We start from the raw sequence: 18080 nt of genomic DNA on the forward strand, positions 1-18080 counted from the left end.
CCTGACACCATAAAAAAACTCAATATAATTAATTTACAAAAAAGTGGCGCTGTTTAGTCCATCATGTTATGAAAATTGAGGTCTGTTACGTTCAGTGACCTTGCTGAATTTGTGGGCAATGAAGCAAGAGCAACTGCCAATTCCGTATTCGGAAAGATCACTGAAGACACAAAGCCCAAGAATGAATGGAAGGACAAGCAGAACAGATCTGGTAGAAGTAAAACAGGTCTTGCTGTGCAAGGTAGGGAGATCCTGAGGGAGATCCTGAGGTGAAGATGGAGGTTAAAGTGTGCATGTCCTCACTAGGGAAGCAAAGCTGTCCACTGTTAATATTTCTAGAAACGCTCTACCTGGACCCACCTAAAGAAAGTTGTGGCCTGGCTCCTACACTATCGCGAAAGACTTCTGAATGCAACCAAGAAGAACGAGTTAGGGATGGACCATTAGAAAAGTGATGGGGGTGGGACTTTTTCAGTTTGCAGGAATTTCTTTTCATGTCCACTGGCTCTGCAGGATTTTTTTTTTCGGGGTCAAGTCCCCTGCACAAATTTATTTTTTTTCAGGGGCTGGATATTCTACTGTCGCAATCTTAATCTTCACTCGCCACAATCTGATTGCCTGGAACAGGCTTTAAACAAATATGTTTATATATTTCACACTGTTGTTTTGCCTTACTGTCAAAATTATACTCAGAGGAAACATAACCAAGTATCAGACACCTTTTGTAAGCGGCTATTGCCCAACTGATGGGGTTGCATTGTATTTCTTGTTTGATGTCTAGGGAAATAACAATTTTATTAATTCCTTCCCCTTTTAACAAAATTCATTCTTGGCATGCAGTGAATCAAGGTTTTAGCTAGGATTCTGTGGGTGCTCGTCCAGTAGCAATGATATGGGGCCAAAGGGCCTATTTTGCTAGGGGGTGTGGGGGTATGCCCCCCAGAAAATTTTTGCAAAATTGAACCATTTTTGGTGCATTTTCCATGATTTTCACCTGATAAATTTAATGTATTGATTGGACTTGAATGATAATGCATCGTTTACTCTGTCAAAAACCTAAAATAGATTGAAACAGCCCATACTAAATGCATCAGTTGTGTTAACAACTCCATGGTTGTCTTTTATGACGTTTGTCCAATGTTGATCTCAGCAGCCATATTAGGGGAAGTGTTACGGTTTGCCATGGGTGTGCATAGCCTGTGTACAGCCGCCCCTCCCCTCCAAAAAGAATCGGGAAGGAGCGTCTCTGATTTACTGTTGATTATCATGTTCAAAGACCATGTGACTTTTTCTGGAATGTGTGGAAAATGATGTGATTGGTTATTTCCCTTACATCATTACATCACTGAAATAGTGAGATTTGATTGGCTTTCATTTTCGCGGGCTTTGCAATTGGAGTCTTCTCTAAAGAATCTTTCACTTTCGTTCGCAACCACAATATGATGTGAGATTTTGACAATGAGTTTATGTGTTCTCTGTGGCTTAGCCATCATAAAAAATACGGATAAAAATCTTGTTGATGGTCTAAGGGGCAATTCTTTTAAATTTCAAGAGGAATTGTTGTCTTTGGAGTGTAAAGTTGAAATCAATTCCACGTATATTTGTAGAAATTGTCTGTTTGCACTGAAGAAATGAAGGGAACTCTTAAAGAATCTTCACGAAGTGAATAGCTCAATTCAGAAGATTGCCCAGTCGAAGAAGTGTTCTGCTGTTCCATTACCAGTCCCAACACCTTCCCCAAACCAGCTCAGCGACTCCGAAGAGCAAGCTACAAAGCGTGTTGCCTTAGAGGATTTTAGAGCACTTGTGACATCTGTGGATATCGAAGAAGATAACAGCACATTGCCAAATAGAGCATTGGTAGATCAATGGCCAAGTATGCTCACGTCAACACCTTGTAAGGAGAAAAATTGTCCTGTGGCCTTTGCTGCGGTGGTTGGACCTGTTTCGCTGATTCCTGCTCGAGGACTCGTGTCAAATGGCCCAGCTGAACAAAAGTGAATACTCTTCACGAATAGTTAGGGTCGCTTAGCAAGATGCTTTGTTGTGGAACATCCAAACAAATTGCTGGAGTTGAATGGAGGAATCCAGTTTTAAGGAAATATATGCAGCAGTTGTACCTTGTAGTATATAGGGAGTCACACAAATACCGTTTTGCAGAGGGAGCCTTATTTCACCGAGGGAGCCTTATTTCACCGTTTCGCAACCACCACCATCAAGACTGGCCCTCACAAGCTTGGGCCGGTTGAACCTGGGGGTTGCGAAAAGCGAAATTCAGCTCCCGCTTTGAAACAGTATTTGTGTGACTCCTTATATACTACTTACAACTAGGGGTGGGGGGCTGCCCCCACGGCAATTGGAAACAAGCGAGCCCGCTGTTATACCGCCCGAGCTGCGATGTCTCAAGCACCAAACAAGTGCGGGTGGCTGATGCGGGGCCGGAGAGAAAGCTGTGGACTTTCCGAGGCCATTCAAAACCTCCCTCCAGAGCTCCGTGAGATGAATCTCAAGGAGAACATCGCAATAAAAATTGAGGAAAAAAAGGAAATGGGGTGGGGTAAGGTACAAGAGAATATTCCAAAACTGCCATTCTGCGAATTCAAGCAGCAAATTGTGCCAATGGTAATTTGCGTTGAATATCTGGACTGTTATTTTGAGGGTTGTTGTTTCCCGTGTTTCCAAAGGGAGGGAAATCTTCATAAAGCATAGCTAAGCCGGCCGATGGAGTTAATAGAAGCTGACCCAGAGTACAAGAATTTTTTAGAAATATGCTCTTGGAACGGTTATAATTGGCACGAGTGGTTCCTTTTTGGCAGGGAGCGTTAGCAAAAAAGGCGGCGACTAACCTTCGTTCGAAGTAAAAGTTTTGCGAGTTGCGTGACATTTTTCTCAGAAAGACTGGAACCAAATATTCCCCAGACCCTTGGCCGAGCAGTACTGAAAAACATGGAGGACAACTCAAGATTTTTTTCTTTGGGCCGAAAATGACGAACCAGAACAGAATTTACTGAAAAAATATGCTCAGTCAACGTGCTGTAAGTTATTTTTTCACCACAGAAGCTGCCGAAGTGAAGCGAGCGGGAGGAAACGAGAAAATAGCAAGATTCGATCGCAGCGTTCGATCGCTCGTAACATGAAATATTCTTGAACAAGGGCCTCAATCGAGCCCATTCAAGTTTCCTCTGCTTCTCGCATGGCTTCAACGACTTGATATGTTATCTGTCTGACCTCTTTCTGCCAAACGGGCGTAGAAAGTTCCGTGAAAATAAAGCAAATAGCGTGGAACAGCACAATCATTTTGGCCTTCAGAACTGCTGTTGGGATATAATTTATTCAGCCAAGCTCTAAATATAGCTCAAGCATGACATCATCTCGCCACCCAAAAGTGCAGGCGTATGTGTGAAAACCTGCGAAGGACAGAGAAGCAACACCACAAGTGATAGGAGCGGGACTGGATCAATGTATATAGCTTGAGTAATTTTACTGTTTATCAGCAAGCAAATGATGGTCCTTTTGGATGTGAGGGTGGCCACCTCTGATTCCTAATACAGCACGTACAGGCGCTTGTCAGGGGTATGAGGTGAGATCGTCCACGGTGACAACCCCGGGTGAACCCGCCCCAGCCCAGTGGTGACTGGGGGTGCTCAGAGGTCCCTTGGGACCTCAAACCTCGTCCGGAGGTAAAACGGGACAACTGCCTTGTCAGCGGCACGAAAAAGACCTATCCGGGGCTAGGCACAAAGAACAGCCAATGAGCACCCCCGACAGGGTGTTGCCCTTGTGTGTGACCTGTCACGCAACGTCACGCGTGACAGTAACGTAACCCAGTCACGCAATGTCACGCGTGAGGGTAACGCGGTGTAACGCAATCATCTGTTTTAACAAGACAGAGATAGTTTTGTGTTTTTTCGCACAAAATTTAGTTCAAATCTGCTGTTTAATCCGCAAGGTTTTTTCTATATTCTTCCCGAACCTGGTTTCTTATTTTTTCAATATCTGGCTGGATTGGATTTGTTTGTATTTGCGCGAAGTTCAAGCGTGAAGTCTCTTTAAGCTGGCGATATTTCTGCATTTCACGTGTGATCAGTTGAAACTCCGTGTCAGAAACCCGATTATCATTAAGAGCTTGTGAGACAGAGCAGTTTATCGAGTCACGTTTTGCAATAGCCAGAGAGTGGATTGTCGAGTGCTTATTGACTTTGTGTTCAAGCTTCTTGTTTACAACGGACAGGCCAGTGGAAACCGTGCCAGATAAAGCGGCTATTCCGGCAACAGGCGTGCTGACAACAATTCCAACACCGGTGAGTGATGTTGCGACAGCCCAAGAAGACAGAGCTGCCGTGACGGCGCCAACGCCAACCACGGAATAGTGAAGCACTTTCTGGGCTTTTTTATACACAAGCCTGTAATGCTCGACCTCAGCAGATATTTTGTTTTCAATTCTGCTTATCTCAGTTAGCCGGAAATTCTTGGCATTTGTCATTTCAGGAAGGCTTCGATAGAGTCTTCTTTCATTCTCAGCAGGCGGCGCGCTTGGTGGTAACAGATTTGCCGAAGACATTGCGTATATATAGAAATTTAATTTAACTCTAATTCAAAAAGAAGCGGAAAGCCCTTGAAATCAAAGAGTTCGCCATTTTGATCTTTCACGCTAATAGTGATGCTATTTATGAACTCGTCTGTAGAGCAGTCTCGCAAAACCTGTTGCGGAGAACCCTGGTAGTTCACCTTTTCATAAGGATTCCCTTTCACATCAAACAAGGCTAATACATCTGACCTTTTGCCATTGAACAGATTCCATTGTGTCGATCAAATTACAATGAATAAAATATGTCATTGGAGCGGTTAGCCTTTTTACGAATGTCATAAAACCCAAATTTTGCCTAATATTAAACAAATTGGCTAAATCGCGATCAAGTTCAATCGGTTTTCACCCAAAATTTTTGATTACAAGCTGGCCAAGAGGTTGGTTTATTTCTGTTACAAGGTCATATTTATATTTTGCAAACAGATCTTTTATTTCTTTTGCCATGCTTTCTAAATTATAATGCCCTGGGAGTAATTTACTAACTGACAAAGGTATATCTTTGTTTTTATCTCCCAAGGAGGCCGAACCTTCTTTTTTCAAAGTGTCCCAGCTGTTGTACAAACTGCAAGATACGAGTTTCATGAAATGCACTTTTGGTATCGGTTTTTCAAAATATATTGTCCCTCCGTTCTGTTGCGTGACAATAGTGAGAACAACCATTTTTATATTCAACAAAAAAATTGTGTTCAAATAATACGGTGAATTTGTGGAATGGTCCTGTGTTAAAAAAAGCAGAGGTGGCGAAGAAAAAGGCGTGGACAAACTTTTTAAACCGCTTCCCCAAAGCGGACAAAAGCCGGTTCATTTTGCAAGGAAGCGTCGACGAGAAAAATAACGTGACCACGGAGGTGTTCTTCAAAGAAACTGAAGACTCGTTTCAAAGCGTCTTCAGTTCAGATAGAAAATATTGGAGTGCCGAAATGAAAGAAGCGCTTGGTTTGGGAGACGGTGGGGGTTTTCTGTACCAATTGGCGCAACTTGGTTGAAAAGTTTCCCTGCCAATCCCTGTGGTACCTTTCGACGGCAAAGCGCCAAGCTTGAAAAAATATTCGACGATGCAATCCAAATCTACGTCATGCTTGACCAATATTTCACAACAAAATTCCAAGAAATATTTCAAGACACCAAACTCAAACACACGTGTGGAACCAAATCAAAACACTGGTTAGGAGGGCCAGACATGAAATATCGGCCGCAACAGCTCAACTTCGCGGTTTTCAGTGCGACACAGGGGTGCGGAGTTTTTTGCGAAATCGCAGATAAGAGCTTTTTATATCTTCCACGTGTATTTCATGGTCAGGCGCATTTTGTACCAGCTAGGAGGTGTTCAGAGCATAAGTGCTTTGCCCGGAGACCCGACGTTCAACCAAATGAATAATCATTATGACGTCGCTTCATACAAAAGGATATGTGGCAAGTTCGGCATAGACCCCTCAAGCGACTTTAGGTTTACTTCGGGTGCAAATAGTGGTTTGGGGGTGTTGTATGTTAAGACTTGGGGGGAATCGCCAACAAAAACAGATTATAAGTATCCTGATTGGAACAAGTTTAGCGACGAAGGTGGAAAACTGATTAAGGGGAACCTTACCGAGTTTATACGGCCCGATGTTTTTGGAGATCCGCAGTTCGACTGGTTTGCACCCAACACCGCGAATGGTTTGATGCAGGTAGGGTTGTCGAGAATCAACCAGTCAATCGAGGCTTTCGTTTACTGCATCCTGGGTGCGCAAGTCAACGTCCGCAGCAGCATTCTCGGCTCAGGTGGCCGGGCGAAAGAAGCCCAAAGCGAGTTCCTAGTGTTGATGGAAGAAGCGATCAGACAGCCCGACTTGGCCAAGAGTGTGCAAAGGTACCAGCTCACGGTGGATCAAGCGAAGGTCAGGCTCAATCTCGCTGTAGCCCCCATGGCCTGGCTCATGCCTGTGCAAATGATAATAAACACTGCAAGCACGGTCGGTTACAACAACAAGCTGAAACAGGCGGTCTCTAGGATGAAACTTGGGGTAAACAACCAGGTAAACCTGGGGACAAAAAAAGCTGGGCTCAAACTAATGGCAGGCGGCCCGTCAAAAATTAACCCACCCAACAGCCATCTGTCCAACCCGATACACAAAGCCGCAACAGCCGAATCAAGGAAACCAGCTCCGTCCGAAACTCAGCAAGCACGGCCAACGGCACAAAAAATAGAGCCCATGGCTACAGATAAAACGTCACAACACGAAATAAACAAAACGGCAGTAATTGTCGGTGTAGTTGGATTATCGGCTTTGCTGTTCATGGCTGGGCGGTAAGTTAACGCTGCTTCTTAAAAATTTTTCGAACAAAAAGGCCACTGTGGCAAGAATGAGCAGCCAGGTGTGCTCAGCCAGAAACCCGATGACTTGGCCGGCGGCTCTGAACAGGAAGCTCACGATCGAGCCAATCAGCCCAGGCAGCAGAGAACCGAGTTTCACGGTGACATCTTTGAGGCCATTTCCCAAAGCTTTGCCGCTGGCTTTCAAACCTCTGGTAAGGGCCCCAATGACAGCTCCGATTGTGGTCCCGGTGGCGATAAGAATAGTGGTCAAGGATACGCCATATTTTTGGAAGATCTCTTTCACCCTTTCAAGGAGAGGCCGCCCCTTTCCCTTTCCGTGATCTGAGTTTGCAAACGCGCGAGCTCCTCGTTTCTTTCTGCCACTCTGCCATCTGCGGCCTCTTTTTCGGAGGGTGAGGCATTCTGATCTAGGATGATCGCCTGGTCTTCCTCGTTTTGGTGCTGCAGCTCGCTTTCCTGCTCTTTCAGGTCGTCCAATGGTTTTGTTTGGTTGTGCCTTTCTTCCATGGCGTTTGTTTCACTTTCTTTTGCTGCGAGGCTGGCCCTGGGTCTGTCAACCTTGGCTTGTTCCTTTTCTCTGTTTTTTGTTTGTTTTGTAAGCGAATCCAATTCTTTTTTCTTGTTTTCGAGATCGGTTTGATAGTTCTTTTTCAGTTGTTTCAGCCTACGCAGCTCTGCTTCACTTTCAAGATTCGAACCTTGTTCATCCTGAATGGCCTCGATATCGGCATCAGTTTTCTTGATTTTTCATCTCAGAGCTTCGACTTCTTTGTTTTCTTCTTCTCTTTGCAAAGTGAGTGTTTCTGCCTGTTGTAGTTGGGTCTCTGCCTCTATCAGTCTTTGGTGTTGTTCTCTGATGGTGTCGCGGTCTTCATCTATAATTTCTTTACGGCTCGGTCCAAGTTTATCGCTGAAGTTGTCTAAAAAGCTTTTCATGAAGCCTGACTCATCATCTTTCAGAATCTTGTACTCAATCGGTTTGATAACCCCCCTATAGCAACAATTTTTCCCTCATTTTTTCCAGTGCCTCTTCTGATTGGGATTTTTTCAAAGTTTGTTTTCGGGAATTTGTCTTTTATCATATCCACAGCTTTTTTGAGTTTTCGCCGCAAATAGCTTTCTTTTTGAAGATCACCAATTGAATCTGGACCAAGCAAAGGGTTATCTTCTCCCCCAAATGATGTCTCGGTATAAGAAGTGTGAGGCAGGCCAGACTGCTCGTGCCGCATAGTAGACATTTCCGTTTGTTCACCTCCATGGTAGGGAGTTGATGCCGCGGTTGGGTGAAAAGGTTAGGTTCTGTTGACCTCTTGTCCGGCATTAGAATCATCGTGGTCAAGCTGATTGTCAAGATCTGGGTCTTTGTAACCAAATTTGACACCGCCTTCCACCGACATAGCGATATATTGTAAGCCTATTATTTTTTAAATCAGAAATTATCACTGGCGTTTATTATACAATGTCAGTGCCAGAGAACCTTCGCCCAACGTACTCAAAAAAGACATTATGCACCATGCAGGCTGAGCGTGCGGTCAAGCGAATCACCTTTTCCCGCACTGAAGCCAAACCCAGCGATACGCTGTATGTTTCAGTGCCCAAGCTGAACGCAAACGAGGTTCTGGTGCCGGGCTTGCTAGCGCTTGTCTTTAACATCGACCTTTCTGGAGGGCACGCCAACAACTTCCTTGTCAAGAACGTCATGCGAGCGCTCGTTGACAGGATGCACGTGAAGTTTGGAGGCACTACCCTGCAAGACACGGTCGGCTACGGCATCTACAAAATCTTTGATGACCTTTTTCATTCGCAGGAAAAGCGAGACGGCATGATCCTTGAAGGGATTCAGAGCGAGGACCTATGAAAGATCTGCTCAGGCGCGGGAGACAAGAAAACGTTGGGCGTCGACGCTGAAAACAAGCTGAATGAGGTGTACGGGAGCAAGTACCAGATCAGGCTGGACCATCAGATCCTAACCGATCATGGCATTTTCTACCCCCAGACCCTTTACAACGACCTCGTATTCGAATTAACCCTTGCTGGAGCTGAACATGTGGTCATTGGAACTGATACAACCCAGCTGAAATACAAGTTGACCAACATCCAGCTAGAGTACGAAATGATACGCAGCAAGACTCTGGGAGATGAGGCTTACAGTGTTTACTCTGGCGGCAAAGAGTTCGCCTATGACCATGTGATGTGTTCCCAAGTAGTGATCTTCAAAAAAGACACCAAAACGCGGCTCGACATCAAAGTCGACGCCCAAAAAAGGTCGCTAAAAGCCATCCTGCTGCTGTTCATAGAGCCGTATGCTGATGGCACCAGAGATTCAGAAAAATACCTCTTCCCGGATCTGATGAAAGTCAGCGTCATGATCAACAGCTCGCCCAACATGATTTACAACAACAGCGTTGAAGGCAAGGACATGTGGGAAAAGGCCCAACGCTTCTTTGTGAAGGAAAAAAAATAAAACCGAGCACATGGACACGACAAAGTTTTACACTGGAGATAATTTCGGGCTTCTGGTTGATATGCGCACCATGGCAGACCAAGACATGCACAGAAGTGGGAAGCGCCTTGTGAACAGTACCGATGGTGTCCAGCTGGAAATCGAGAGGAAAGCCGAAGGCTCAGGCAACGTGAACTGCCACGTATTCATCATCGCCGACTCCCAGTTCAATATTATGGACAGACAGCTGGAATCTGTGCAGAATTGACTACAACATGGACCTGAGCAAGATACCCTTCAACGCTTTCATCGTGGGGCCGACTAATTCAGGCAAATCGAGGTCCGTGGTGGACCAGCTCTATGGCCTGTTCCGCGGAAAGTTCGACTACATCGTGCTCATCTGCCCGACGTTCACGCACAACAAGACCTACCACCGGCTTAGCGAACACGATCCAAGAGTGGATGTGATTGTCTGCGAACAGCACTACGTGAAAAAGTGGTTGAAGCTTGTGAGATGGCTCTCCGAGGGCACCAACACGCTGATAATCCTCGACGACCGCGCGGCCTCCAAAGATGTGAAAGGGGGTACAGGTGAGCTGGTGAATCTTGCCTTTTCTGCCCGACATATGGGCATCAGCGTTTGGGTGCTGACCCAGAAGTTGACTGGCATAACATCTTCCTTCCGGGAGAACGTGGCGGCGATCGTCCTCTTTTACACTCCCTCGGCCAGGACAACAAAAGCCATCTTCGATGATTACGCTGGCGAGCTCTCTCAGGATGAGTACAAAGGTCTGGTTTCAAAGCTGAAAGAGCGAAAGTTCTCTTATCTTGTGTTCACGCTTCGCCACCCCTATGGGGTAAAGTTATTTGAATAAAAAAATGAAAGCTGTATATAGCCTTGCGCAATGGCTGGTGAAGAGACCGTGGTGGCAGAAGTTATGAACCTTCTTCAAACCGAGCCCGAGCCGTCGAGTGGTCCCACAGGTGGCCTTGTTCCAACCGCGCCTGGACCTGACATTCCTGCTCTTTGTGAGCAGCTGGCCATGCTGGTGTCCACAGGCAAAGCCAAAGAGGCCATTGGAGTGCAGCTAACCCACGAGCAGGTGAAGCGCCTGAGTGACAAAGAGGTCGAGAAATACACCAAACGCTACGAGACATACCTGGGCTCAAAGAGAACGGAAAGCCTGATTGACAGCTTTATTTTTCTTGCAACCAAAGTGGTCGGAATGACCGTCAAAATCAAAGACATTGACGCTTATCAGAAAGAGCTGAGAAACGACTACATCTTGAACAAAGAGCTCTCCAATCTGGCCGGCAACCTTGCTTTGAAGTGCGGCCGGTTTCTTGCTGCGGCCAACGCGGTGTTCATCACCACTAAACCTGTTGATTTTAGTCCACAATTGCCAGAGCCGAGCCACCCTTCTCGTGATGAAAACGGCTATCCGCTTGAGGGCGTTGATGAAGTACCCGGCTCAGCAACTGCAAAATAACTGGTGACCATTCATTAACAACTGCTGAGAGCTTGCTGACAAATTGTAAACATTTGAACTTTTTTCATTTGCTTAGAATACAGTTCACGTCAGAATGTCAACCGAACAATCTGAGAGCGCACCTGCCGTCATGGTGCCTCAGGTCGAGACCCACACATCACCTGCCGGCCATATCCCACAGCAAGCGACAACCACAAATCCATCCACGCAGCGCGTGAAAAATCCTAAGCGTGTGGCTGCTGGCAAAGCGACATCTGAAAAAACACGGCTGGCATGGGAACAACATAAGAAAGATGCCGAGGCTTATAGGGCTCTCGGGGAAAAGAAGGCGAAAGCCGCCACAGAGCCCCCTGAGCTCGCCCCGACTAAAGAAGGACAAAGCCCAAAGAGCGGCGGCCTCAGCATCAACCAATGGATTGCTATTGGCGGCATAGGCGTTTCACTGTTCAGGATTTATTACAAACGGGAGGAGCTCAAGGCAATGGCCAAGGCCGCGTTCAACAAATTCAAAATGCCGGAGCCCGCGCCTGAGCCCACGAGTGTCGAGCCAGAACCTGCTCATGCGACACAGTGAAAAGGATGTAAAAAAATGATTTAAACTTTTGTGTGTAATGCATATCACGATGTCAGACCCAACCATCGCGCATCTTCTCATCTCTTCAGTCGCAATTTGCGGAATTGCAGTATCTTGGCTCCAATTTACCGCAAAAGCCGCCAAAAAGGTGGCACAACTTTCCAACGAAATGTTTGCCGATAAGGCAGCAGAAGAAAGAAAAAGACAAAGAAAAATAGAAGAAGTAAGTAGAAGAATAAGAGAAATAATAAGAAGAGAAGAAGCAGAAGCAGAAGAAGAAGAAGCCACGGGAATGGCAGATTAATTTTGTTTTAAACTTTTCCGAGTGGAATATATCAACATGCTCACAGTTGACGCTCCCAAGTTTCTCGTCTGTTTCTTAACCGTTTTTGCTATTTCGAATGTGTTGTACGACTTAAACAATCTTTTGAGTGCAGCATTTGACGGCGAGGTTGCAGAAGAAGAGGCGTGTGCCAAGTGCACAGAAAAGGACGCAGGAAAGACAGATTAATTTTGTTTTAAACTTTTGTTGTTTTCTTATATCGAACTCGCCATGTCCGACAACAAGCTTGTCAAGACTGTCATTGAGGCCGCAACTCTCACGTTAATAGCCGCGGGCATTGGCTGGGCTGCAAAAAAGGTTGTGAAAGAGAATTTCACTTCTGATCCCAGCAGCAGCCCGATGAATTACGTGAAGTTCACCGCTGTTATGGCGGGCAGCATTGCGCTCAAAAAGTACCTCGAGGATCAGAAAATCCTTCCCACCAGCGTCTGAAATAATGATTTAAAAGAAGAGTCTGCTATATAGCACCATGGTGAGCATCATGATCATGATTGGCGGAGCTGTGTTGAACGCCACGGCTTTTATCGGCAGCAATTATCTGGCGAGGGTGTTTGGTGGGGGCGACAAAGCTGCGCTTGAAGAAGAGAAGCGCCATGAGAAAGCTCTCGAAGATTATCAAGCTGCTTAGGCCAAATACATGCGAGACCGAACACGACTTCTTGACTGGATCACGACTAATGCGCAAACAAAGGAGCAGGCCAAGCAGAACTTCACCAACACCGACTACGCCTTCAAACTCTACAACCAGGTGCATCCTGACGAACAGATGACACCCCCCAAGGAGCCCAAGTTCTCAGATTTCTATGAGCCAAGCGAGCAGCAGAAAAAGGGTGAACTCGCGTTCGTGGGTGCCGGTGCTCTCGCTCTGGGCTACGCGGCCTTCTGGTTCCTTTAAACCTTTTTACACCTTACTAATATGGACGCCAAACTTGCAAAGATATACTATGGCCCTGGGGGCTATTGGAAAGGAATCGCCGCGATAAAAAAATTAGCCGAGGCCGCCAAGGTACCTGAAGAAACTGCAAAAAAGTGGCTGATCAGGCAAGCGCTCTGACAGATATTCCTCCCCGTGCTGAAGCGAATTCCTTGACCGAAATTCGACATTCCTACACCCAATAAGGTCCATCAGGCGGACCTTCTTTTTCTGCCGCACGACAAGCTCCCCCACGGCTGCAAAGTTTTCAGATACGTGCTGACTGTTGTCTACGTGGCCAGCCGCTACAAAGAGGCCAAACCCCTGACTTCGAAAAATTCTGATGAGGTTGCCCAGGCCTTTCAGAAGATTTACAAGCGTGGGCCTCTCAAATGGCCTGAAATGCTGCAGGTTGACTCTGGGCGCGAATTCATGGGTGCTGTCACAAAAGAGATAGACAAGCGCAGGCACCTTGACATTCACCGCAACCAGGCCATTGTTGAACGTTTCAACCGCACTCTGGCTGAGCGCTTGTTCGGCCACCAGTACGCCATGGAAATGCAACTCCCTGAGGGCAAGCGGTCCACTGCCTGGGTGAAAAGACTTCCAGAAGTTGTTTCGCCTTTGAACAACGAGGTCACAAGCCTTATCGGCAAGAAACCCGCCATTGCGTTCAAAGAAAAATCTGTTTATGCGAGGCCGTCGACACCTTACTCGTGGCCTGTTGGAAAAAACGAAAAAATACTCCCCTCTCTTGTCCAAGTTCGTTATCTCTACCAGCCCGGCGAGCTTGAAGGGGGTGTGAAAAGAGCCATGGACCCAATCTGGTCTGAAAGTTTTCGGCATTGGAAACCGGATCAACCCGTTCTCTACTATCTGCACGACGGTCCCAAGCGCGAAGAGCTGCTGGTGGTCCCTCCAAACACTACTCTTCCTCCGGCTGACGTGAACTAGATGTGATATTCGATTGGTTCGGTGTGTATCCCGTCGGGCAGCACCCACCGCTTGTCGTAATAAGCGCTCAGCCCCACCTTCTGCTGCTCGTACATGACCATCTGCCCATCCTGCATCCTGAAACCTCTGTTGGTTGCGATATCTTTGCTGTCTTCCAGCGCTTCCTCAAACCGCTGCCATGTCAGCTCGTTCTGCGTTTTCGACAACCCCTTCGTGCTGAACTTCTTTTTTTCGCACCCCTGGCTGTCGTTGGCATAATGGCACTTCAAGCAGAGCGCGATCATCCTGCTGCTCTTGAACTCAATCTTGAAGAGGCCTGGGGTCCGACTGCTCCACTTGTCCCAAGGTAGCCACTGATTTTTTTCCGCCTCGAATTCTTGCTTCGGCTCTGGCCGGACAATGTCTTCGAGCCACTCACTGGAGATTGCAAGGTAGTTACTGTCCGTGTCCATCTGGATGAACTCGAAATCTCTTCTGTCGACTACTTATCGAGAAAGTCGTAGTAGAATTCCAACATCCACAGCTTCGCCAGCTGATAGACAGCGATTCCAATCTGGAACAGCTGTCTTATTGTAATCCGAGGCTTACGGCTTTCCAGCTCGTACGCCTGCCCAATCTCGTCGAGGTCTTCGAAATACGCACTCCGCAGCGCTCTGTCGACAACGTTCCTGTCTTTTGTGTATATCACGTTTGTTTGCCGCTCCAGCACTTCGATCAGTTCCCGTAAGCGCTGTTTCCGAGCAGTTTAAACATTTCGGCGAGCAGCGCCTTGCAGCTGTCCGCGTCTCCTGTCCGGCACGCCTCCGTCACCTGGTCCACGAACCAGGTAAGGATCTTGCCCGGTTCATAGTCGATTGTTCTGGAAACTTTCGTGACAACCGCTCCATGGTTCACGTACCACAGCAACAGAGGTGCGTAAAGCAGGATCCTTTGTGCAGACAGAGCCCCCACAAGCTTTCTCCCGTCTCTGCACTGTCTGCCTGTTCTTGCTAAGTAGTCTTCCATATGTTTCGGCACAGCTTCAGCAGGAACCCTTTTGTTGTAAAAGAAAGGGCACATCTCCTCGAACATTGGCCACAAACATTCTGGGATCTCTATGTGAACTTCGGCGAGGCCGAACCACTCCCCGGCTTTCAACCGGCGAATCAGAACTTCGGCTGCTTCCGCTTGCCTGTCAGGCAATAATAGTGTTAAACAATTTCACACCAGCATTTCTAGTAAATTGCACACAAATGAAATCCCTCATTGAAACTTCAGTTCAATTTCCAAGCTCCATGTGACTGTTTCCTGTTTATATTTCTTAACTCTTCTTAGTATTTTCCATGAACTGTGATAAGAGATTTAAACATAAACCCAAATAAAGAGGGCTTTTATTTTACTGACATCACCTTAGTTATTTTAAATGAGTATGAACCACAACAGAAGACCTGCTTCACAGAAAATAATCACTTCAATTTCAACTTATGTATGAATGAAACCCTTATAAAATTTTTGGCTTTCTACATAACTGAAAGATGCCTATGAAGCTTTATAGATTGGCTTATTAGCATTTCTATTTAGTAACAAAAGCACTAAAAATTAAAGACATTTTGCCCCTGTCACTTACAATGTACGTTCATGAAAGATGATAATTTATTACATTTACACATGTAATTGTACAGGAAAAGCTTCTAAAACCAATCAAGTGAAGGTGGAAATTTCATTGACAGATGTTAGCAAGGATTTGACTATCCCAAAGATAGTCTTACTTAATGAGGCAATTGCCATTCATCCTCAGAGACTCAGAGGCAACACTAGCATGGGATATTATCGCTAGAAAGTTAACATGAAGAATTGGATTGTACTTATGTACTTACTCAGGGCAGTCACTAACATTTGAAGCAGACATGACCCCCTTCCTCTTGAAAGGTGTTTTTGGAAAACATTTTGCAATTGGGTGCCCCTTGGTCTCTAATGATGTTTACAATTAGCTATTGTTTAAAAAGATTGGCAATCACACCGCTCATGTTTACTTCCTCATTACCTGACTGATCAATGTCTTCCATATAAACACCTACATTAAGCAAGTCACTTTCACTTAACAGCTGACACAGTTCAGAGTCACCGCTGATGTCTGCCAATACCTAAGCAAATTTCTTCGTGTACTTGTCTTCACTCTCTGGTGCCTCCAATTTGCCACTGTGAACATCACCAAAGACCTGGTGAATTGCACTTAAAATTGCTCTGTTGCATTCTGTTCTCCAAACTTCAACAAAAGTTTCTACATGCTGTAGTGTCTTAATTTTGTTACAATTATCCAGAACTTGCTTGATTTGCAGTGGGATGAATTCATGCATCATGTTTACAGAAGCCACAGCCCCTGAAGTATTTTGAAGAAGCAAGTTTTTCATGCAGTTGAACACTTCAGTCCTGAGGTGTACCTTGTCATTTTCTTCAACTGAATGAACGGATTCAAGACAGGTTTTCATCTACCGTACCAACCAGAACTAGTATAGCAGGTTCCTTGCAAATTTCTTGTTGACATCCACATGCTTTAGCACGTGTGTCACAGCACTTGTGACCTCACACAGAGGAAGTAAATTTCCCTGGAAAATGACTGTAAAGGTAAGTATGCCTACAGTCAGCATTATTAGGAACAAAATCCTTGATGTCATACATGCAATGTGCACCAAGTAGCCCATCAATAAAAGGCATGAACTTGGCTGTCCATCTCTACCAGCCCTTCCATACTCCTGGACATAACATTCAAGGTTTTTTAGCAAGGCCACAATGGACGACACGATGAACTTCTTTACAATCAACCCCCATTCCAAATGCAACAGTACAGGCTACTATTGAAATGTCGCCATTAGGTTGAGACATGTTACAAAGAATGTGGCTTTTTCAGAGCCTCAGGTGTTCCAGCATGAAACATTTCCACCATTCTCTTCTTACTGTCAGGGTGTTTATTGACATAAAAATCATCTCCGAGACCTTCTTTAAATGCTGAGTATACCAAAGCGCACTGCTTGCGTGTTTGGCAGAACATTTGTGACTATTCACAGGAAAACATACTTCAACGCTTATCCATTAAATGGCTAAAAACTAACAGATAACTAATGGATAGTTAACGGCCTTCAAAGTGTTCTAACGCTTTGAGCTAACATTCTAACGTCTCATTACAATGTTCTAATGCTTTGCCCTAAAGGTCTAACGGCTTAGCAATCCAGCCTAATGGCTCATGAAAATGATCGACAACCGTTTAACATCCGAGAAAAAAATCTAATGGATAACTGCGCAAGTGCCCTAACGCTTGCAACTGATCTGCTTGAGCGTTAGCAATTGGTGTGATGCATACTGTACAGTGAAAGAACAGTTATAAATTGCTACAGGAAAAGGTCAATATCCCCACGAAAATTTAATGCCAATTACATTCATAGCTGTGAAATAAACACTACTCAAAACAAGCACTAAATTCGTCGAGACACGGGCCCGTAGTGCTGAATAACGTCCGATGTTAGTAAGATGCTAGCGAGCGAAAAAGCCAAATCATGACTAATAAATTTTGTATCGGCATGAATTCCATAATCACTTTGTAGCACAATGCATTGCAATGCAATGGTTCATGCTGGATGTGTCAGTTTAGCATTTGTTGCGACCTGACGTGACAAAGCTTGCTTCATTGATTCCTTGATAAAGTGTTGGTTCTGATAGTCAAAGTCAACAGCGTGTCAAAATAGTTGTTAAAACATTTCCCCGGAATTAAAAAGTTTTGAAACCAGTCTCTTGAATTACACTGTAAATTTCATACTCAATGTGGACGACCCCAAAGTTCACTACGAGCATTTTGTCATCTTCAGCAGAAGTCCTTAGTTGTGCATCCCAGCATATCAAAATAGTCATAAAAACATCCCACTGCAATTGCTTTTTGGAACGAACTACACTGTAAACATTCTGCCAGAACTAAAAAGTTTTGAGCCTACAGCAGTCTCTTGAATTACACAGTAAACAACCTAATGCAAATTTCATACTGAATGTGGATGGCTCCAAAGTTCTACAAGCGTTTTGTCATTTTCAGTGGAAGTCCTTAATTGTACATCCCAGCCTATCAAAATAGTCATAAAAAAATCCTGCCAGCATTTGGCTATTGCTTTTTGCAACGAATTACACTGTAAACAAGTTTATGTTTCAAACGTACGTTTTTTCGTGAAAGCATTATTGATAAAGTAAACCCGGAATTAACTCACTCATCTTATTCCCTCCTCAAGTACATCGCTCGGTTAGTCTCCATAATACGAACGAGACTATCCCCGGCACTTGCTCGTTCCGCTTGCTTACTTTAATACCCCATTATCATGCATTTGCACTGTAGCTTACAAAGGCGACTTCAGGGCAAGACATAGCTCACATCTTGCAATACATGGATTTCTTTACTTCTAACCTTTGCTAGGCCATTCTAACAGATAGTAAACAGTTACA

General features: G+C 45.3%; 1 protein-coding gene, 1 long non-coding RNA gene and 4 pseudogenes across 5 annotated transcripts in view; 2 read left to right on the top strand and 4 right to left on the bottom strand.

Moving 5' to 3' along the window:
• Window positions 1-18080, bottom strand: part of LOC149105299 (uncharacterized) — a 341662-nt gene that overhangs the window by 38123 nt on the left and 285459 nt on the right. The window lies entirely within an intron of this gene.
• Window positions 1-18080, bottom strand: part of LOC110046682 (alcohol dehydrogenase class-3-like) — a 145567-nt gene that overhangs the window by 23624 nt on the left and 103863 nt on the right. The window lies entirely within an intron of this gene.
• Window positions 549-8302, bottom strand: LOC149105303 (uncharacterized; annotated as a pseudogene).
• Window positions 7515-18002, bottom strand: LOC149105304 (uncharacterized; annotated as a pseudogene).
• On the top strand, window positions 8419-9616 carry LOC149105305 (uncharacterized; annotated as a pseudogene).
• On the top strand, window positions 10933-11923 carry LOC149105306 (uncharacterized; annotated as a pseudogene).

The sequence above is a fragment of the Orbicella faveolata genome, unplaced genomic scaffold (assembly GCF_042242905.1).
Source record: "Orbicella faveolata isolate gen_17 unplaced genomic scaffold, um_ofav_v1 contig_34, whole genome shotgun sequence".
Taxonomy (NCBI): Eukaryota; Metazoa; Cnidaria; class Anthozoa; order Scleractinia; family Merulinidae; genus Orbicella; species Orbicella faveolata.